This window comes from Cryptomeria japonica, chromosome 4, assembly GCF_030272615.1.
Source record: "Cryptomeria japonica chromosome 4, Sugi_1.0, whole genome shotgun sequence".
NCBI lineage: Eukaryota > Viridiplantae > Streptophyta > Pinopsida > Cupressales > Cupressaceae > Cryptomeria > Cryptomeria japonica.
Genome location: NC_081408.1, coordinates 96440620 through 96465393, shown reverse-complemented (window position 1 = coordinate 96465393; position 24774 = coordinate 96440620).

Below are 24774 nucleotides of genomic sequence, written 5' to 3'. Positions count from 1 at the left end.
ACATTTATCCAATTAAATGTTTTCACAAACTTACTCAAAGCTCATAAGCTTAATTCTTAAATGAACGCACCAAACTGACATCTGAAAGATACACCATACAAAGAAACCGATCCACAAACGATTTAGGTGGAAACCCAAGATGGGAAAACCACAGTGATAAATGCTGCAAGCATCAGCTGTCAAACCAGGGCAGCAACTGCGAAGAATAAGCGAAGCTGTTCTAAAAGGACCAACTCCATACAAAATCTGAATATGACAAACTGAGGACCGACTGAAAATCTCAGGCACCCTACTTAAGAAACTTTTGAAAACAACCGAATTCAATTACAAGTGCAATCGTCACACGTTATGACGATCTAGAAGCAACACAAAAATAGTATCATCCTTCGACAGTGATAAATGTAATTAACTGCAAAGCAACTCTTTTATGATATCAATTCTTCACACTCTATATGCTTCACACAGAACTCCATTTGACCTGTCAACACATATTTAGAACAATAATGCCAACCATATAAAAACAAATCGCTGTGACCGATCTCAGACTGGCGAGATTAGATGTTACAAATTTAAACAATTGCAGGCGACAGAGATATCACGGTGCATTCATATCATCATTTCTTTGAATATATTGTTCTGTATCGCACACTACAATGGTACTATTCTATAACGAAGCCTAACCAATCATTGTTCAGTTGACAAACTTTCAATTTCCCCTGCGCAGAATCTCTGAAACTTATTGGAAAAGATATACTTGATCTCTTCGATAACGAACTGGTCCTTGAATTAATCAAACAGACCGCAATACTCCATCGATCCGTTTTAATACAAATTCTACTTACAATATAGATTGACAATATCAGGCACCTGACTTAAGAATGTTATTTAAAACAAGCGAATTCAATTACAAATCCAATCGTCACACATAATGACTATCTAGAAGCAACACAAAAACAGTACCATCCTTCGACAGTGATAAATGTAATTAACTGCAAAGCAACTCTTTCATGATCTCAATTCTTCACACTTTCTATGCTTCACACAGAACTCCATTTGACCTGTCAACACATATTTAGAACAATAATGCCTACCATATAAAAACATATTGCTGTCACCGATCTCAGACTAGCGAGATTAGATTTTACAAATATAAACAATTGCAGGGGACAGAGTTATCACGGTGCGTTCATATCATCATTTCTTCGAATATATTGTTTTGTATTGCACACCACAACGGTACTATTCTATAACGAAGCTTAACCAATCATTGTTCTGTAGACAAACTTTCAATTTCCCCTATGCAGAATCTCTGAAACTTAGTGGAAAAGATATACTTGATCTCTTTGATAACGAACCGGTCCTTGAATTAATCAAACAGACCGCAATACTCCTTCGATCCGTTTGGATACAAATTCTACTTACAATACCAAATTAACAGTTTTATGTTTTTCTTTTACAATTTTCCAAGGCACCGACCTACCAGAGGGAACAACCAATAAGTGTTTTTGTGAGCACCAACCCACTGTAAACACCAACTGCCTCTTTCGAATTTGTGGGGATCGACGCACTGGAAGCACCAACTACCACAACTGGGCACAAAGTCAACAAGATACACGAGTCTGTTATTTGACAGGCACCAACCTATGAAGTCTTCGACCGATCATATTGCTCTCCCTAACTCACAAATCCGATTACAGCTTCTGATATTGAATAATACATGTCTTTACTTTGCAAATCTGATCCGAGTTTTATGTTTTTCTTTTAGAATTTTCCAAGGCACCGACCTACCAGAGGGACCAACCCCTAAGTTTTTATGTGAGCACCAATCCATTGTAAACACCAACTGCCTCTTTCGAATTTGTTGGCAGCGACGTACTGGAAGCACCAACTACCACAACGGGGCACAAAGTCAGTAAGATACACGAGTCTATTATTTGACAGGCACCAACCTACGAATGCTGCGACCAATCATATTGCTCTGCCTAACTCACAAATCTGATTACAACTTCTGATATTGAATAATACATGTCTTTACTTTGCAAATGTCATCCAAGTTTTATGTGCCATTCTTTCTTATCAAATCTGATCACAATTCAAGCAATAATCTTCCTTTAACTCTTCTCAGAAATCCGCCTTCGACCTATTTCACAAGAGTGCGATCAGCTTTCTCACAAAAATTTCTTCGGTACGCTTTATGATGCTGCTCCAAAGTCCTCTTTATCTCTGCATGAAACCTTTTTCCAAAAAGTCTTGACAATGGAACTTATGGAGTCTTCACAAATCTGATCATCCATTCACAAATGTTAAGCCTTATTGTTGGAATATATTTTAGTTTTCGTTGATTTCAAATCAAAGATGGAATTTTCACCAGTTGGGTTTGTAGTTCAATGGGATAGATCCCTTCTAGTATAAATGAGTGGTTCAAGGTACTCACGCAAAGTTACTCACGGAAGGCTATTCAAGCATATCGACGATCTATTCACTGCAAAGGTTCTTTGTCATTGAGTTATCGACCCAATTGGTGAGGAACCCATCTTTGGTTTGCCTGGTTTATGTTTCCATGTTCTATTTCTCTACGATGATGAGTATCTTTGTTCGCTAACACCAATATTCTCCGATTAACCAATTCTCCTTAACTAACATAACAAGTTACCTTTTATTTTCAATTTAAATATTCCTAGAGTCACTAAGAGTTGCTTCTTGTAAAACACATAGTTAGTACTTAGAGGGGGCGATGAATCAATAGCAAAGAAAAGTGAAAACATTTATCCAATTAAATGTTTTCACAAACTTACTCGAAGCTCATAATCTTAATTATTAAATGAAAGCACCAAACTGACATCTGAAAGATACACCATACAAAGAAACCGATGCACAAACAATTTACGTTGAAACCCAAGATGGGAAAACCACAGTGATAAATGCTGCAAGCATCAGCAGTCAAACCAGGGCAGCAACTCCAAAGAATAAGTGAAGCTGTTCTAAAAGGACCAACTCCATACAAAATCTGAACATGACAAACTGGGCACCGACTGACAATCTCAGGCACCCTACATAAGCATCTTTTGAAAACAACCGAATTCAATTACAAATCCAATCGTCACACGTTATGACGATCTAGAAGAAACAAAAAAACAATATCATCCTTCGATAGTGATAAATGTAATTAACTGCAAAGCAACTCTTTCATGATCTCAATTCTTTACACTCTCTATGCTTCACACAGAACTCCATTTGACCTGTCAACACATATTTAGAACAATAATGCCAACCATATAAAAACATATCGCTGTCACCGATCTCAGACTAGCGAGATTAGATGTTACCAATTTAAACAATTGCAGGGGACAGAGATACCACGGTGCATTCAGATCATCATTTCTTCGAATATATTGTTCTATATTGCACACCACAATGGTACTATTATATAACGAAGCCTAACCAATCATTGTTCCGTAGACAAATTTCAATTTCCCCTTTGCAGAATCTCTGAAACTTATTGGAAAAGATATACTTGATCTCTTTGATAATGAACTGGTCCTTGAATTAATCAAACAGACCGCAATACTCCTTCGATCCGTTTCAATACAAATTCTACTTAAAATACCAAATTAACAGTTTTATATTTTTCTTTTACAATATTGCAAGGCACCGACCTACCATAGGGACCAACCCCTAAGTTTGTTTGTGAGCACCAACCCATTGTAAAACCCAACTGCCTCTTTCGAATTTGTGGGCAGCGACACACTGGAAACACCAACTACCACAACTGGGCACAAAGTGTAATATCCCTTGGCTAATCTGACCCTGTTTTGCTTATATGAACATAAAGGAATATTGTCAAACATTTGGCATACAATGTTTGAAGCCGCTGTAGTGAATTCTTTATTTGTCTTCTTTGGGTTTGTAGGCTGCAAATGAAGTTATGGAAAGCTTCTAACAATGCAAAGTTGTTATAGAAATGATATACTAGCTATTTTAGACCTTTCCACACATATGTAATGACTGAAATTAACTAGTACAGCTAGTTGACATTAAGACAAACACTTGTCATGCATCCCAAAGTACACCTACAGCCATTAGGCATTTAAGCAAAGAATTGGCATGAAAGCTAAATGGCTGATCAACGTTGAATGTTACCATGAATGTGGAATATGCAAATTATATTTCCATTAATCATATGCAACCTCCAAATATTTCATGATATAATCATAATAGAAAATGATGCAATGAAGTAATGATTTTCTAATACAATGACCATAGATAGAAAACCTGGTATTTCAATGGCTGCCTTGATATATTGGTTTGATTCTCCTCATATGCAAATCCCTTGTCAAATATATATAGCTGTTCAACCTTTCTAAATCCCCTTCTATAGAACTCAAACTACTGTAGCACACTGTTCACAGCACTGTTCATGCGCACTGTTCACGGCACTGTAGCGCACTGTTCATGCGCACTGTTCATGCGCACTATAGCAGCAAGAACAAACTTGCAATCTGCTCTTAAAACCTTGAATAATTTGTTGATAATCTCTCCCAACAAGAATGATATAACTCCATGTGCCAAAGAAGGATGATTCACAACCAATTATAAATGTTCTCCCACAATAAACTTCAAACCCTTGTAGAAAACTTCACCAATTTGCACAAATGAAAGAACTGAAGTATTCTTTCCCACAACTGCAATAATTCAGGTGTTATTTCACACCTTCAAAATTGCTATCAATAGGAAGTTTTCGTTTCCTATGATCAAAGAAGAAAATTGCGAAAGCCCTAGGCTCCACAATAAAAATCAATCAAAATACTATTATCAACTGGCCGAGAATGAACTCTTGCCTTTCCTTTTATTCTTTCCTTAAGAGAGCTCAAACACCTTCCTGGCCAATGTGGGATAAAAGATTTATTCCCACATTAAATTATTCACTTAATGCACTTTATTATATTAAAGTGACTTTATTATTATAAAGTTACTTTAGAACTTTATAATAATATTAAAATATTAAATAAATCACTTAAGTCACTTAAACTTTAATATCTCTTGATGTACTTGTCTGATTGCTAAGCCGTCTGAGCCAGGAGTCGACTCTCCCTGTTCTCCATGCGATTGAATGCCTGTCTAAAAATAGAAACCCTGAATAGTGACTTACTATAAATAGTAAGTATGTGGAACTGAGTCTAGAAATAGCTGCAAAGGCCCAATCAAGGTCGACACTGCCAATAAGCTCTGCTCAGGTGTCTTTCTATTAATAGGAACCTTGCCTCTCCCAAAATAGTAACTTACTATAAATAGTAAGTGTGCCAATTTGAGTCAAAAAACCTGTGCAAAGGCCAAAACCTGAATCCAGCTGAAGAGTAATGTCTCTAATCACCAAGTAATTGCCACACAAGGCCCTCTATCAATAATTGTTAGCCTACGAGGGTCAAATGATAGGCTAATTCTTACAAACTCTGATGCTCGCAAAATGGGGACATTACACAAAGTCAGCAAGATACACGAGTCAGTTATTTGATAGCCACAGCCCTACTATTTCTTCGACCGATCATATTGCTCTCCCTAACTCACAAATTTGATTACAACTTCTGATATTGAATAATACATGTCTTTAGTTTGCAAATCTGATCCGAGTTTTATGTGCCATTCTTTCTTATCAAATCTGATCACAATTCAAGCAATAATCTTCCTTTAACTCTTCTCAGAAATCCGCCTTCGACTCGTTTCACAAGTGTGCGATCAGCTTTCTCACAAAAGTTTCTTCGGTACGCTTCTTGATGCTGCTTCATAGTCCTCTTTATCTCTGCATGAAACCTTCTTCCAAAAAGTCTTCACAATGGAACTTATGGAGTCTTCACAAATCTGATCATCCATTCACAAATGTTAAGCCTTATTATTGGAATATATTTTAGTTTTCATTGATTTTAAATCAAAGATGGAATTTTCACGAGTTGGGTTTGTAGTTGAATGGCATAGATCCGTTGTAGTATAAATGAGTGGTTCAAGGTACTCACGCAAAGTTACTCAAGGAAGGCTAGGCAAGCAAATCCACGATCCATTCACTGCAAAGGTTCTTTGTCACTGAGTTATCTACCCAATTGGTGAGGAGCCCATCTTTGGTTTGCGTGGTTTATTTATCCATGTTCTATTTCTCTACGATGATGAGTATCTTTGTTCGCTAACACCAATATTCTCCGATTAACCAATTCTCCTTAACTAAGATAACAAGTTACCTTTTATTTTCAAGTTAAATATTCCTAGAGTCACTAAGAGATGCTTCTTGTAAAACACATATTTAGTACTGAGAGGCGGCGATGATCAATAGCAAAGAAAAGTGAAAACATTTATCCAATTAAATGTTTTCACAAACTTACACAAAGCTCATCAGCTTAATTCTTAAATGAAAGCACCAAACTGACATCTGAAAGATACACCATACAAAGAAACCGATCCACAAACGATTTAGGTGGAAACCCAAGATGGGAAAACCACAGTGATAAATGTTGCTAGCATCAGCTGTCAAACCAGGGCAGAAACCACAAAGAATAAGCGAAGCCGTTCTAAGAGGACCAACTCCATACAAAATCTGAACATGACAAACTGAGGACCGACTGACAATCTCAGGCACCCTACTTAAGAATCTTTTTAAAACTACCAAATTCAATTACAAATCCAATCGTCACACGTTATGACAATCTAGAAGCAACACAAAAACAATATCATCCTTCGACAGTGATAAATGCAATTAATTGCAAAGCAACTCTTTCATCATCTCAATTCTTCACACTCTCTATGCTTCACAAAGAACTCCATTTGACCTGTCAACACATATTTAGAACAATAATGCCAACCATATAAAAACATATCGCTGTCACCGATCTCAGACTAGCGAGATTAGATGTTACAAATTTAAACAATTGCAGGGGACAGACATATCACGGTGCGTTCATATCATCATTTCTTTGAATATATTGTTTTGTATCGCACACTACAACGGTACTATTCTATAACGAAGCCTAACCAATCATTGTTCCGTAGACAAACTTTCAATTTCCCCCGTGCAGAATCTCTGAAACTTATTGGAAAAGATATACTTGATCTCTTTGATAATGAACTGGTCCTTGAATTAATCAAACAAACCGCAATACTCCTTCGATCCGTTTCAATACAAATTCTACTTACAATACCAAATTAACAGTTTTATGTTTTTATTTTACAATTTTCCAAGGCACCGACCTACGATAGGGACCAACCCCTAAGTTTTTTTGTGAGCACCAACCCACTGTAAACACCAACTGCCTCTTTCGAATTTGTGGGCAGCGACGCACTGGAAGCACCAACTACCATAACTGGGAACAAAGTCAGCAAGATACACGAGTCTGTTATTTGACAGGCACCAACCTACGATTTCTTCGACCAATCATATTGCTCTCCCTAACTCACAAATCTGATTACAACTTCTGATATTGAATAAGACATGTCTTTAGTTTGCAAATCTGATCCGAGTTTTATGTGCCATTCCTTCTTATCAAATCTGATCACAATTCAAGCAATAATCTTCCTTTAACTCTTCTCAGAAATCCGCCTTCGACCCGTTTCACAATTGTGCGATCAGCTTTCTCCCAAAAATTTCTTCGGAAAAGTTTTCACAATGGAACTTATGGAGTCTTCACAAATCTGATCATCCATTCGGAAATGTTAAACCTTATTGCTGGAATATATTTTAGTTTTCGTTGATTTCAAATCAAAGATGGAATTTTCACCAGTTGGGTTTGTAGTTCAATGGGATAGATCCCCTGTAGTATAAATGAGTGGTTCAAGGTACTCACGCAAAGTTACTGAAGGAAGGCTAGGCAAGCAGATCGACGATCCATTCACTGCAAAGGTTCTTTGTCAGTGAGTTATTGACCCAATTGGTGAGCAGCCCATCTTTGGTTTGCGTGGTTTATTTTTCCATGTTCTATTTCTCTACGATGATGAGTATCTTTGTTCGCTAACACGAATATTCTCCGATTAACCAATTCTCCCTAACTAACATAACCAGTTACCTTTTATTTTCAATTTAAATATTCCTAGAGTCACTAACAGTTGCTTGTTGTAAAACACATATTTAGTACTGAGAGGGGGCGATGAATCAATAGCAAAGAAAAGTGAAAACATTTAACCAATTAAATGTTTTCACAAACTTACTCAAAGCTCATAAGCTTAATTCTTAAATGAAAGAACCAAACTGACATCTGAAAGATACACCATACAAAGAAACCGATCCACAAACGATTTAGGTGGAAACCCAAGATGGGAAAACCATAGTGATAAATGCTGCTAGCATCAGCTGTCAAACCAGGGCAGAAACCCAAAGGAATAACCGAAGCCGTTCTTAGAGGACCAACAGCATACAAAATCTGAACATGACAAACTGAGCACCGAATGACAATCTCAGGCAGCCTTCTTAAGAATCTTTTGAAAACAACCAAATTCAATAACAAATCCAATCGTCACACGTTATGACGATCTAGAAGCAACACAAAAACAGTACCATCCTTTGACAGTGATAAATTTAATTAATTGCAAAGCAACTCTTTCATAATGTCAATTCTTCACACTCTCTATGCTTCACACAGAACACTATTTGACCTGTCAAGACATATTTAGAACAATAATGCCAACCATAAAAAAACATATCACTGTCACCGATCTCATACTGGCGAGATTAAATGTTACAAATTTAAACAATTGCAAGCGACAGAGATATCACGGTGCGTTCATATCATTATTTCTTCGAATATATTGTTCTATATCGCACACCACAACGGTAGTATTCTATAACGAAGCCTAACCAATCATTGTTCCGTAGACAAACTTTCAATTTCCCTTGTGCCGAATCTCTGAATCTTATTGGAAAAGATATACTTGATCTCTTTGATAACGAACTGGTCCTTGAATTAATCAAACAAACTGCAATACTCCTTCGATCCGTTTCAATACAAATTCTACATACAATACCAAATTAACAGTTTTATGTTTTTCTTTAACAATTTTCCAAGGCACCGACCTACCAGAGGGACCAACCCCTGTGTTTTTTTGTGAGCACCAACCCAGTCTAAGCACCAACTGCCTCTTTTGAATTTGTGGGCAGCGACGCATTGGAAGCACCAACCACCACAACTGGGCACCAATTCAGCAAGATACACGAGTCTGTTATTTGACAGGCACCGACCTATGATTTCTTCGACCAATCATATTGCTCTCCGTTCCTCACAAATCTGATTACAACTTCTGATATTGAATAATTCATGTCTTTACTTTGCAAATCTGATCCGAGTTTTATTTGCCATTCTTTCTTATCAAATCTGATCACAATTCAAGCAATAATCTTCCTTTAACTCTTCTCAGAAATCCGCCTTCGACCCGTTTCACAAGTGTGTGATCAGCATTCTCACAAAAATTTCTTTGATACGCTCCATGATGCTGCTCCAAAGTCCTCTTTATCTCTGCATGAAACCTTCTTCCAAAAAGTCTTCACAATGGAATTTATGGAGTCTTCACAAATCTGATCATCAATTCACAAATGTTAAGCCTTATTGCTGGAATATATTTTAGTTTTCGAAGATTTCAAATCAAAGATGGAATTTTCACCAGTTGGGTTTGTAGTTGAATGGCATAGATCCCTGGTAGTATAAATGAGTGGTTCAAGGTACTCACGCAAAGTTACTCAAGGAAGGCTAGGCAAGCAGATCCACGATCCATTCACTGCAAAGGTTCTTTGTCACTGAGTTATCGACCCAATTGGTGAGGAGCCCATCTTTGGTTTGTGTTTATTTTTCCATGTTCTATTTCTCTATGATGATGAGTATCTGTGTTCGCTAACACCAATATTCTCCAATTAACCAATTCTCGTTAACTAACAAAACAAGTTATCTTTTATTTTCAATTTAGCTATTCCTAGAGTCACTAAGAGTTGCTTCTTGTAAAAGACATATTTAGTACTGAGAGGGGGCGGTGAATCAATAGCAAACAAAAGTGAAAACATTTATCCAATTAAATGTTTTCACAAACTTACTGAAAGCTCATAAGCTTAATTCTTAAATGAAAGCACCAAACTGACATCTGAAAGATACACCATACAAAGAAACCGATGCACAAACAATTTAGGTGGAAATGCAAGATGGGATAACCACAGTGATAAATGTTGCTAGCATCAGCTGTCAAACCAGGGCAGAAACCCCAAAGAATAAGCGAAGCCGTTCTAAGAGGACCAACTGCATACAAAATCTGAACATGACAAACTGAGGACTGAATGAGAATCTCAGGCACCCTACTTAAGGATCTTTTGAAAACAACCGAATTGAATTAGAAATCCAATCGTCACACGTTATGACGATCTAGAAGCAACACAAAAATAATATCATCCTTCGACAGTGATAAATGTAATTAACTACAAAACAACTCTTTCATGATCTCAATTCTACACACTCTCTATGCTTCACACAGAACTCCATTTCACCTGTCAACACATATTTAGAACAATAATGCCAACCATATAAAAACATATCACTGTCACCGATCTCATACTGGCGAGGTTAGATGTTACAAATTTAAACAATTGCAGGCGATAGAGATATCACGGTGCGTTCATATCACCATTTCTTCGAATATATTGTTCTATATCGCACACCACAATGGTACTATTCTATAACGAAGCCTAACCAATCATTATTCCGTAGACAAACTTTCAATTTGCCCTGTGCAGAATCTCTGAAACTTATCGGAAAAGATATACTTGATCTCTTTGATAACGAACTGGTCCTTGAATTAATCAAACAGACCGCAATAGTCCTTCGATCTGTTACAATATAAATTCTACTTACAATACAAAATTAATAGTTTTATGTTTTTCTTTTAGAATTTTCCAAGGCACCGACCTACGAGAGGGACCAACCCCTAAGTTTTTTTGTGAGCACCAACCCATTGTAAGCACCAACTGCCTCTTTCGAATTTGTGGGCAGCGATGCGTTGGATGCACCAGCCACCAAAACTGGGCAGAAAGTCAGCAAGATACACGAGTGTGTTATTTGAAATGCACCAACCTACGAATTCTTCGACCGATCATATTGCTCTTCCTAACTCACAAATCTGATTACAAGTTCTGATATTGAATAATACATGTCTTTACTTTGCCAATCTGATCCGAGTTTTATGTGCCATTCTGTCTTATCAAATCTGATCACAATTCAAGCAATAATCTTCCTTTAACTCTTCTCAGAAATCTGCCTTCGACCCGTTTCACAAGTGTGCGATCAGCTTTCTCACAAAAATTTCTTCGATACGCTTCATGATGCTACTCCAAAGTCCTCTTTATCTCTGCATGAAATCTTCTTCCAAGAAGTCTTCACAATGGAACTTATGGAGTCTTCACAAATCTGATCATCCATTCACAAATGTTAAGCCTTATTGTTGGAATATATTTTAGTTTTCGTTGATTTCAAATCAAAGATGGAATTTTCACCAGTTGGGTTTGTAGTTCAATGGCATACATCCCTTGTAGTATAAATGAGTGGTTCAAGGTACTCACGCAAAGTTACTCAAGGAAGGCTAGGCAAGCAGATCCACGATCCATTCACTGCAAAGGTTCTTTGTCACTGAGTTATTGACCCAATTGGTGAGGAGCCCATCTTTGGTTTGCGTGGTTTATTTTTCCATGTTCTATTTCTCTACGATGATGAGTATCTTTGTTCGCTAACACCAATATTCTCCGATTAACCAATTCTCCTCAACTAACATAGCAAGTTAAGTTTTATTTTCAATTTAAATATTCCTAGAGTCACTAAGAGTTGCTTCATGTAAAACACATATTTATTACTGAGAGGGGGCGATGAATCAATAGCAAAGAAAAGTGAAAACATTTATCCAATTAAATGTTTTCACAAACTTACTGAAAGCTCATAAGCTTAATTCTTAAATGAAGGCACCAAACTGACATCTAAAAGATACACCATACAAAGAAACCGATCCACAAACGATTTAGGTGGAAACCCAAGATGGGAAAACCGCAGTGATAAATGCTGCAAGCATCAGCTGTCAAACCAGGGCAGCAACTCAGAAGAATAAGCAAAGCTGCTCTAAAAGGACCAACTCCATACAAAATCTGAACATGACAAACTGAGGACCGACTGACAATCTCAGGCACCCTACTTAAGAATCTTTTGAAAACAACCGAATTCAATTACAAATCCAATCGTCACACGTTATGATGATCTAGAAGCAACACAAAAACAGTATCATCCTTCGACAGTGATAAATGTAATTAACTGCAAAGCAACTCTTTCATGATCTGAATTCTTCACTCTCTCTATGCTTCACACAGAACTCCATTTGACCTGTCAACACATATGTAGAACAATAATGCCAACCATATAAAAACATATCGCTGTCACCGATCTCAGACTAGCGAGATTAGATGTTACAAATTTAAACAATTGCAGGCGACAGAGATATCACGGTGCGTTCATATCATCATTTCTTCGAATATATTGTTCTGTACCACACACCACAACGGTACTATTCTATAAAGAAGCCTAACCAATCATTGTTCCGTAGACAAACATTCAAATTCCTTTGTGCAGAATTTCTGAAACTTATTCGAAAAGATATACTTGATCTCTTTGATAACGAACTGGTGCTTGAATTAATCAAACAGGCCGCAATACTCCTTCGATCCGTTTCAATACAAATTCTACTTATAATACCAAATTGATAGTTTTATGTTTTTCTTTTAGAATTTTCCAAGGCACCGACCTACCAGAGGGACCAACCCCTAAATTTTTATGTGAGCACCAATCCACTGTAAACACCAACTGCCTCTTTCGAATTTGTTGGCAGCGACGTACTGGAAGCACCAACTACCACAACTGGGCACAAAGTCAGTAAGATACATGAGTCTATTATTTGACAGGCACCAACCTACAAATTCTGCGACCAATCATATTGCTCTGCCTAACTCACAAATCTGATTACAACTTCTGATATTGAATAATACATGTCTTTACTTTGCAAATCTCATCCGAGTTTTATGTGCCATTCTTTCTTATCAAATCTGATCACAATTCAAGCAATAATCTTTCTTTAACTCTTCTTAGATATTCGCCTTCGTCCCGTTTCACAAGTGTGCGATCAGCTTTCTCACAAACATTTCTTCGATACGCTTCATGATGCTGCTCCAAAGTCCTCGTTATATCTGCATGAAACCTTCTTCCAAAAAGTCCTCACAATGGAACTTATGGAGTCTTCACAAATCTGATCATCCATTCACAAATGTTAAGCATTATTGCTGGAATATATTTTAGTTTTCGAAGATTTCAAATCAAAGATGGAATTTTCACCAGTTGGGTTTGTAGTTGAATGGCATAGATCCCTTGTAGTATAAATGAGTGGTTCAAGGTACTCACGCAAAGTTACTCAAGGAAGGCTAGGCAAGCAGATCCACGATCCATTCACTGCAAAGGTTCTTTGTCACTGAGTTATCGACCCAATTGGTGAGGAGCCCATCTTTGGTTTGTGTGGTTTATTTTTCCATGTTCTATTTCTCTACGATGATGAGTATCTTTGTTCGCTCACACCAATATTCTCCGATTAACCAATTCTCTTTAACTAACATAACAAGTTACCTTTTATTTTAAATTTAAATATTCTTAGAGTCACTAAGAGTTGCTTCTTGTAAAACACTTATTTAGTACTGAGAGGGGGTGATGAATCAATAGCAAAGAAAAGTGAAAACATTTATCCAATTAAATGTTTTCACAAACTTACTCAAAGCTCATAAGCTTAATTCTTAAATGAAAGCACCATACTGATATTTGATAGATACACCATACAAAGAAACCGATCCAGAAACGATTTAGTTGGAAACTTAAGATGGGAAAACCACAGTGGTAAATGTTGCTAGTATCAGCTGTCAAACTAGGACAGAAACCCCAAAGAATAAGCAAAGCTGTTCTAAGAGGATCAACTTGTTGTGACCATTTCACACATCGCCCCATTTAAAATGGGGACCCCCTTTTTTCGCGTGCCTTTCGCTTCGTTTTTAGGGTTTTGTTAGTTTGTCAGTTGTCTGGGTTTAGGGTCAAGCCTTAGGGTTTTGATTACCGTCTTTTTAGGCCAGAATCCAGTCAGTTTCGAGAGCTTTTTGAGCTTCCTCTCGTAGGATGCAATTTTGAATGAAATGAATTCGCCAGAATGGTCTATTTTCAATTGGAATTTTGGGTGCAGAGTCTAAATTTGTCTAAGTGTTGATGATGAAATGTGAATTTTGTCCAATTGAGTAATTTTGACCAAATTTTGACTTCTTTGATTTTTGATCCCGGGCGTGAGAAATGATTTGTTTTTGCCTTGTGAAGTGATTAAATTTGTGAAATCTTGATATTTTGGCCTGTAGGAGCAAAATCGCTCCTGTCCCTCAGTGAAGGACCGGAGCTACAAATCAAATATTGCTTTATCCTTGCAGGATTTTAACGACTTGACGATTTGAAGAGGTCCAAGGAGATGTGTTTTATCAAATGAATATAATTTGAAGTGCCGTCGTGAAGAAGAATGACCCAGAATGCCAAAATCGCTCCTGTCCCTCTCCAAGGGACCAGGGCGAAATTCATTTTAGCTCCCGTCCCTCTCCCAGGGACCAGAGCGAAATTCTTCATAAGGCAAAGTTCAGGCAAAAAATCAAGTAAGTTTTATGTTTGAAGGCAAGAAAAGAGGTGAGTTGAACCCATTGAAGATAAATTGAAGATTATGGAACGTCAACAAGGGACCTAAATGCCTAAGTTCGCTCCTGTCCCTCAGGCAGGGACCAGAGCGATTTTTGTTTTAGACAAATTTCTTGCCAAGTTATAATGATTTCCAAGGCATGGATGAGTGGAAAGGTACATTGCGAATCCGTTGAATATAATTTTTGAAGGAGATAAAGTGAAATGATGCCTACAGGACTAGAATCGCTCCTGTCCCTCTCCAAGGGACCAGGGCGATATAATGATTATGATGCCTTTTCCTCCAAGTTCAAGATACTCCAAGACGAAGAACAAGGTGGCAAGGACGTCTTAAGGCATCTTCATCAAGCACAAAGCATCAAAGGTCGCCAACATTGAAAGGTTTGCACTAAAATCTCCCAGTTCGCTCCTGTCCCTCAGGAAGGGACCAGAGCGAAATTTCCATAAAGGCATAAATTTTGAAAGTTTATCACGCATCAAGCGACCAAGGAGGATCAAGGGACTTTATTTTACACGATGAAAGTAATTGCAAGTTGGCCGAAACAAGGAAAAGCTCAAAATGTTGAAGTTCGCTCCTGTCCCTCAGGAAGGGACTAGAGCGATATTGAATATATTGGCCAATTCGTGCAAAAATCACGTTAAGTCAATGTTTTGCAAGGTCATACAAGGTCTAAGGTGTCTTTTGAAGATGATATGCAAGAGTTTTGAACGTCAAAATGTTATCAATTGAGCTAAGGGACTTATATCGCTCCTGTCCTTTGGACAAGGACCAAGGCGATTTTCATTAAAACACTCATGTTCCGTCAAGACCAAGACAAGGCAAGGGTAGGCGAGGTCAAGGACGCCATTTGGAAGACTATGAACAAGAGGCAAAGATCAAAAGTTTGCAAATTTGAGCCAAGACACATGGATCGCTCCTGTCCCTCTCCAAGGGACAAGGGCGATGATCCTTCCAACGTTTAAATGTCTTGTGGAATTCAAGCGAAATGAGCGTGGAATGAAAGAATAGGATTGTTTGTCCTTCACAAAGATGATTAAGGCTCGAAGTTACAAAGGTCAAGGAGAAATTATGAGGGTCGCTCCTGTCCCTCTCCAAGGGACCAGGGCGATATTTGCCAAAACACCTATTATCCTTCGAAGATCATAACAAAACAAGTTGCAAAGGGTCTAAAACGCCATTTGGAAGGCAATGAACGAGGAGTTAGAATAAAAAACGATGAATTTCAAGCTAGAAGATAAGGATTGCTCCTGTCCCTCTCCAAGGGACCAGGGCGATATTCCTCCTAACATCAAATGCGCCTTGTAAAAGTTAAGTGAAACAAGCGTCGAGTAAAGAAACAATGTTATTATTCACCTCATGATGGAAATTGGAGATCGAAGATACAAAATCAGGGAGAAAGCATGAAGTTCACTCCTGTCCCTCTCCAAGGGACCAGGGCGATGTCACCTTAAAAGGACACTAGTTCACACAAACAAGTCAATCAAGCTCGAAGGATCTAGCCAAAATGCCAAATTCAACGTAAGAATGAAGACTTTGGACGTCAAAAATGCAAGGATCAAGACCAAATTGATGGATTGCTCCTGTCCCTTAGTCAGGGACCAGGGCGATGAGGTACGTATCTTTCATCTTCAAAATTTGGCGCTCAAACAAATATTTTTGAATTTATTTTAAATGCTAAATCGATAATTTTTGAAATTCAATTAAATGGCATTTAAAATTTGCACTTGGTATTTATTAATTTTTTTTTGCCTTGTGAAAATCGAATTTCTTAAATTAAAAGCGATGGCATTTAATAATTAATTATTTATTAATCAATAAAATCAAATGGAGCGCTTGGTTTATTAAAAGTCGGCCTTGTTATTTATTAAAAATCGTTTAAATTGCCTTATTTTTACAAAAGTCGGCCTCAAGGTAATTGTGAGGTGAGCGCTATAAAGGGAAGGTGAAAATCTTCGTTTTCACATTATCATTTATCATCTCATACATGCGATCTTGAAGGAGAAAGTGCGAAATGTGTTTGAAGAATGCGAATTTCATTTCAAAGGAAGGCGCTAATATCATCTAAGGTGGTGCGAATTTAAAGATTCATATTTGTGCGAACTTGTCCAAGGCATTGAAAGATCACGTTAAGGACTCCAAAGGTGGCGAAATTGCTATTTTGAAGAAGAGATCACGTTGAAGGCCATCTTACATCAATTTTGCCTAGGCGATTTTATTCATTTTGCATTCTAGAGTTAGCTCTCTACTGAGGTATGGCGATATTTGTTTTAATTGTTTTAATTTTGTACGTTGATCGTCATGGCTTAAATTTTGAATTTTGAATTTTGAATTCCTAGCTCAATCGTTATTTTTAGGAAATGATAATTCTATGACTTATCATGAGGTTTCCTAAAAAATTTATTCTCTAATCTATGTTATTCATTGTAAAATCTAGTTCTCATTATGAAATGTTGTGTAGGTATGGCAACCCCGAAGGCGGGAGCATCCACCAGTCGTTCAGCTCTCATGAAAGAAGATTAGAAGACCGAAGAAGTGGAGACGAAGATCGTGTCTAAGTGGAGCCACATTGGAGATACTAACTTGGGCAACTTCAGCACGAAGAAGTTTCGAGAGGTCCCTTACATTGGCAAGCCATCACCTGTCGCCTGGAGAATAATAGAGAGTGGCATCATTAAGGCGGCCGGCTTTCCTCCAGCTGTTCAGTGCCATGAGTTGATGATTGAGTGTGCTCGTCACTATGATCCACAGTCCAGAACGATCGTTTCCAATGAAGGAAACACTTTGGCGTACCTTTCAGAGGAAGCTATAAGTGAAGCTTTCCATCTTCCAGAGCACAGGGACATGATATACAAGAGCATAGAAGGAGCCAGGTCAATGTACGAAGATGATCCAGATGCTTGTCTAAGCATTATCAACAAGAACTGGTTACTCAAGAGTCGTCCCCGTCTGAGCAAGATCCCGAACACACCGCACAGGATTGATTTCCAGGAGGAGTACAGAGATTTGATTACCATGCTCAACCGAGTTACAGGAGCCCCTCATGCCTTCTATTTTGAGAAGTGGATGTTTTACTTCATCCAGGTGATCGTTCAAGGGAAAGGTACGATACATTGGGCTAGGATGATTAGCCATTGCTTGGACGTACAGTTGAGGAGACTTAAGGCTACTAAGTCCTTCCACATGAGTTCATATGTCATCTATGCCTTGATCAGAAGTGTTGAGTACGCAGGACTACCTCACAAAGGAGTGATTGGAAGAGGACCCGGCGAGGTCAGAGCTTGTGCTTCCTATGCCTACTTGCATCATCCACTAGGAAGTAACTACAAGTTAGTTAATGATACTTTCACAATGAACATCACAAGGACGTTGCAAGGTGGGATTCACAACAGATTATCTCAGGATGCACAGGAATTAATCAAGAGGTACGGTGCTTGGTTTATTCAGTTTCCCAAGTTCACTTATATTAGAGTGCATGGATGTCCTTTACCTCCATACATGTTGCCGAGATATCCGACAGACAGAATTGTGTTACTTGAAGTAACAAGACAGTTGGCAGCATATGCGAAGGCATTCAGACACAGACATCAGAATGGAGTTCCAGTACCTATCATTTTGGGCAATTCAGTTGAGGTATGTCCTAATGCTTTAGCTATGGATGACGCAGAGGAGTTAGCCTTGTATTCTTTTTCATCTTTTGCTTCGAGAGAAAGCTTTGATCCACATGGACATTTAGAGGAGACAGTCGGCAGGAAGTTTAAGCATGAGTACCAAATTGAAGATTTTATGATGAATCTCTTAGATGATCTTGAAGTAAAACGAAAAATGCATTCTAGATTGCCTTTGGATTTCATCAGGAAATGCAGGATTTACAGAGTGGCCGACCAAGCTCAGGATAGTGGCAGACATATCCAGTCATCCTATGATCGAGAAAGCAAAACAATAAGGTTGGATTGGAATGAGCCCGAGGTCGTGGATCTAGATACTTTGATGGCACCAGTCTTGTCTTGTACTCGCAGATGGGTTGACGTACAGCATCAGAAGTTGAGAGAACAAGGCATAGCTATGACTTTCACTTTGGAAGAGAAACCTGCCAAAGGTGGAGCTAGTGTGAGTGAAGGCAATCCTAATCCTAGAAATTCAGGTGAAGGTAACCTTCGATGTGCCAGTGAGGGTAATCTCCATCCAAGGGGTTCAAAGAGGAAAGAAAGATCAGAAAAGAAAGAATCTTCCAATAAGAAGCAAGGGGCCAACAGAGATCGATCATCCGGTACTTCTTCTAGACCAGAGAAGAGGACACTTCAAGTGGAAGAATCCATGGAGTCTATGGTACAGAACGACAGGCAGGAAGAAGGACAAACACAGCAAGGGTCGCCAGATGGATCTCTCCAGGACTATGAGTTAGATGAAGATAAAGAGGACAACGAAATGACATCTCCTCCCAGAGAAGAAGAAGTAGTACATAAAGAAATACAAGTTCAAGAGACAAGATCAGCTATCCTAGATTGGTTGAAGGAAAGATTAACCAAGGTGATCGTAGTAGAGGACGAGGACAATGCAATTGATTTAGAGAGCCTTGTTGGACGTTCACACGAAGTAACAGAGAAAAGAAAGGCTACCAAGATGTCCAAGATGATTCAAGATGAGACTGGATCCAGAAAACTGCAGATAGCTACACCGGCAGTAGACAAATATGAAGGTGAGATCCTAGCAGAAGAATATGATATACAGACTTTTGAGTTAGGACCATCCACAACAGAGCAGACTTTAGATGATGCCACCGATTCATTTGAAGCATTGAAAGACAAGCTTAGAGAAGAAATGGAGAAGAATAGAAAGCTTGAGAGAGAGGTCGGTGCATGGAGGACATATTTCAGTCATATCAATGAACCTTTGGGACGTCAGGATCCAGCTAGATCACCAGTGCAGGCACTTCCACTTCAATCAATCAATGAAGCAGAAAGATTCAGGAACATGGTCCAGCGTACAAGTAATTGGATGGATAGATCTCATACAGTGGCCATAGAGTTTGTAACAAGGATGATGAAGATTATTCATCAAGCTATCCAAGTTCTTGAGATAATCCACAATTTGATGATAACAGTAGCCGCATTTGCCCATACCAAAGATGTTATCATTCCTGTCTTGAAAGTAATAAGACACACATCAAGGAAGGTCTTAGCACAAGAGAAGATCATAGATGGAGGACCTCACAGTTTATTTCAGTGGTCAACCTTACTCCATATGAAGAGTGTTCTCTTCGAGGACATTAGCGTTAGATGTGGCCAAGTTGAGGAAGTGATCAATCCGATCCAGGACAGAGTATTTGAGGTACTTCGTACCATTCTTGGCAGGAGGATCGAGGTCGAGACAGATGTGGATATGCAGGAATTAGAGGATAGGATCAAGATCATCTTTTGCAAGGACGCAAATGTTACAGACGAGCAATATGATCAGATGTTTGCCACCATGCTCTTGATTGAAAGAACGAAGGAACTTGAAGCTTCATGGGACGCAGCTCTTCTAGATGCATTCGATCAGGTCATTCACTTGGAAGAGAGTATGAAGAATCTTCCCGAGATTCCAATTACAGAAATCGAAGGAATCGTATCAAGATTCATTGCATATGCCAAAAAAGAACATTGGAAAGGGAATAAGATTCTAGATGAAAGGTTGTCATAGATGACATGGCATCTTATTTGTCATTGGTTTATGTCTCCTAGGTTTTTGTGCCAAATTTAATATTTGGCTATGCATTTAATATTGTTTAGTAAAAAGGAGGCCATTTGTAACAAACCCTAATTAGGGTTTAGGTGTCATGATCTTGACCATTGATCTACTTTCAATCTGAGCCTTTCATTGTAATTGAGGATGCTATTTATACCCTCATTTTTCATTTCATTGGAAATAGTTAGATTTCAGAGAGTTTGTTGTATTAGAGAGATTAGAGTTAGAAGCAATTTTATTTTTGTAGCAAGATTGAGTTTGAAGAAAGAAATTCAAGCAATTGTTGTACATGATGACTTGGAAATCAATGAAATATTGAAGTTATGGTGTTTTGTTGCAACTTTCTTGGTTATCTTCATGGTTGTTTGATCTACTTGAATCATGCTCAATCAAAGTAGTGTGTTAATTTGAAGGACATAGTGTGAGACTTGATCTTTGGTAGGATTCGTAATCCAAACCACTAGCTTCTTGCTGATTGTAGGAACGCCTTGCGTGGTCGACTGGAGAATACCTTGAATCCCTTAATCTTCAATCATTATTGTATCTTGGATATGTACCTTCGTGGTAGTGTCTTTGATCTTTGATGTATTGAAAATCATTTTGTTACCTTAGAAGATCGCATCAATTTCAATTAAGTTGTTATCTTATGGCAAAATTGAAGTTGGTTGAATCTTGCCAAGTCTTGTCCATACTAAGTCATTCTTAGGGTTAGACTAGATTAGACCTCTTGAAAACCCTACTCTTTTGTTATTTTTTGAAAGTTTCTTTAGTTTAGTAAAATCTTGAACTTTCGGAAGTGTAAGACCCCTTGAAGGAAACAGCAAATCACATCATACCGCTGGAAGCTTGTCCACACGTAGAGACCCTACTAACCAGAACCTTGGAGTCTTCCTAACTGATCCTTTATGCGAATCTTCAGCAGTTAGAGGCTTTTTCTCAAGAGAGGATAAGATGCCTATTGGTATTTTATTCTGTGTATGATGGTGTATAAAATACACGTCAACACAACTGCATACAAAATCTGAACATGACAAATTGAGGACCGAATGACAATCTCAGGCACCCTACTTAAGAATCTTTTGAAAACAACCGAATTGAATTACAAATCCAATCGTCACACGTTATGACAATCTAGAAGCAACACAAAAACAGTATCATCCTTCGACTGTGATAAATGTAATTAAGTGCAAAGCAACTCTTTCATGATCTCAATTCTTCACACTCTCTATGCTTCACACAGAACTCCATTTGGCCTGTAAACACATATTTAGAACAATAATGCCAACCATATAAAAACATATTGTTGTCAACGATCTCAGACTGGCGAGATTAGATGTTACAAATTTAAAAAATATCCAAGCAATAGAGATATCGCGGTGCATTAATATCATCATTTCTTCGAATATATTGTTCTATATTGCACACCACAATGGTACTATTCTATAACGAAGCCTAACCAATCATTGTTCCGTAGACAAACTTTCAATTTCCCTTGCACAGAATCTCTGAAACTTATTGGAAAAGATATACTTGATCTCTCTGATAACGAACTGGTCCTTGAATTAATCAAACAGACCACAATACTCCTTTGATCCGTTTCAATACAAATTCTACTTAAAATACCAAATTAATAGTTTTATGTTTTTCTTTTACATTTTTCCAAGGCACCGACCTACAAGAGGGACCAACCCCTAAGTTTTTTTGTGAGCACCAACCCACTGTAAACATCAACTGCCTCTTTCGAATTTGTGGGCAGCGACGCACTGGAAGCACCAACTACCACAACTAGGCACAAAGTCAGCAAGATACACGAGTCTGTTATTTGACAGCCACCAACCTACGAATTCTTCGACCGATCATATTGCTCTTCCTAACTCACAAATTTGATTACAACTTCTGATATTGAAAAATACATGTCTTTACTTTGCAAATCTGATCCGAGTTTTATGTGCCATTCTTTCTTATCAAATCTGATCACAATTCAAGCAATAATCTTCCTTTAACTCTTCTCAAAAATCCGCCTTCGACCCGTTTCACAAGTGTGGGATCAGCTTTCTCACAAAAACTTCCTTGATACGCTTCATAATGCTGCTCCAAAGTCCTCTTTATCTCTACATGAAACCTTCTTCCAAAAAGTCTTCACAATGGAACTTATGGAGTCTTCACAAATTTGATCATCCATTCACAAATGTTAAGCCTTATTGTTGGAATATATTTTAGTTTTCATTGATTTCAAATCAAAGATGGAATTTTCACCCTTTGGGTTTGTAGTTCAATGGGATAGATTCCTTGTAGTATAAATGAGTGGTTCAACGTACTCACGCAAAGTTACTCAAGGAAGGCTTGGCAAGCAGATCCACGATCCATTGACTGCAAAGGTTCTTTGTCACTGAGTTATCGACCCAATTGGTGAGGAGCCCATCTTTGGTTTGTGTGGTTTTTTTTTCCATATTCTATTTCTCTACGATGATGAGTATCTTTGTTCGCTAACACCAATATTCTCCGATTAACCAATTCTCTTTAACTAACATAACAAGTTACCTTTTATTTTCAATTTAAATATTCCTAGTCACTAAGAGTTGCTTCTTGTAAAACACATATTTAGTACTGAGAGGGGGTGATGAATCAATAGCAAAGGAAAGTGAAAACATTTATCCAATTAAATGTTTTCGCAAACTTACTCAAAGCTCATAAGCTAATTCTTATATGAAAGCACCAAATTGACATCTGAAAGATACACTATACAAAGAAACCGATGCACAAACGATTTACGTGGAAACCCAAGATGGGAAAACCATAGTGATAAATGCTGCAAGCATCATCTGTCAAATCAGGGCAGCAACCCCAAAGAATAAGCGAAGCCTTTCTAAGAGGACCAACTCCATACAAAACTTGAACATGACAAACTCAGCACCCACTGACAATCTCAGGCACCCTACTTAAGAATCTTTTGAAAACAACCGAATTCAATTACAAATCCAATCGTCACACGTTATGACGATCTAGAAGCAACACAAAAACAGTATCATCCTTCTACAGTGATAAATGTAATTAACTGCAAAGCAACTCTTTCATGATCTCAATTCTTCACACTCTCTATGCTTCACACAGAACTCCATTTGACCTGTCAACACATATTTAGAACAATAATGCCAACCATATAAAAACATATCGCTGTCACCGATCTCAGACTTGCGAGATTAGATGTTACAAATTTAAACAATTGCAGGCGACAGAGATATCACGGTGCGTTCATATCATCATTTCTTCGAATATATTGTTCTATATTGCACACCACAATGGTAATATTCTATAACGAAGCCCAACCAATCATTGTTCCGTAGACAAACTTTCAATTTCCCTTGTGCAGAATCTATGGAACTTATTCGAAAAGATATACTTGATCTCTTTGATAACAAACTGGTCCTTGAATTAATCAAACAGACCACAATACTCCTTCGATCCGTTTCAATACAAATTCTACTTAAAATACCAAATTAACAGTTTAATGTTCTTCTTTTACAATTTTCCAAGGCACCGACCTACCAGAGGGACCAACGCCTAAGTTTTTTTGTGTGCACCAACCCACTGTAAAAACCAACTGCCTCTATTGAATTTGTGGGCAGCGACGCACTGGAAGCACCAACTACCACAACAAGGCACAAAGTCAGCAAGATACACGAGTCTGTTATTTGACAGCCACCAACCTACGAATTCTTCGACCGATCGTATTGCTCTCCCTAACTCACAAATTTGATTACAACTTTTGATATTGAATAATACATGTCTTTACTTTGCAAATCTAATCCGAGTTTTATGTGCCATTCTTTCTTATCAAATTTGATCACAATTCAAGCATTAATTTTCCTTTAACTATTCTCAGAAATCCACCTTTGACCCGTTTCACAAGTGTGCGATTAGCTTTCTCACAAAAATTTCTTCGATATGCTTAATGATGCTGCTCCAAAGTCCTCTTTATCTCTGCATGAAACCTTCTTCCAAAAAGTCTTCACAATGGAACTTATGGACTCTTCACAAATCTGATCATCCATTCACAAATGTTAAGCCTTATTGTTGGAATATATTTTAGTTTTCGTTGATTTCAAATCAAAGATGGAATTTTCACTAGTTGGGTTTGTATTTCAATGGGATAGATCACTTGTAGTATAAATTAGTGGTTCAAGGTACTCACGCAAAGTTACTCAAGGAAGGCTAGGCAAGCAGATCCACGATCCATTCACTGCAAAGGTTCTTTGTCATTGAGTTATCGACCCAATTGGTGAGGAGCCCAACTTTGAT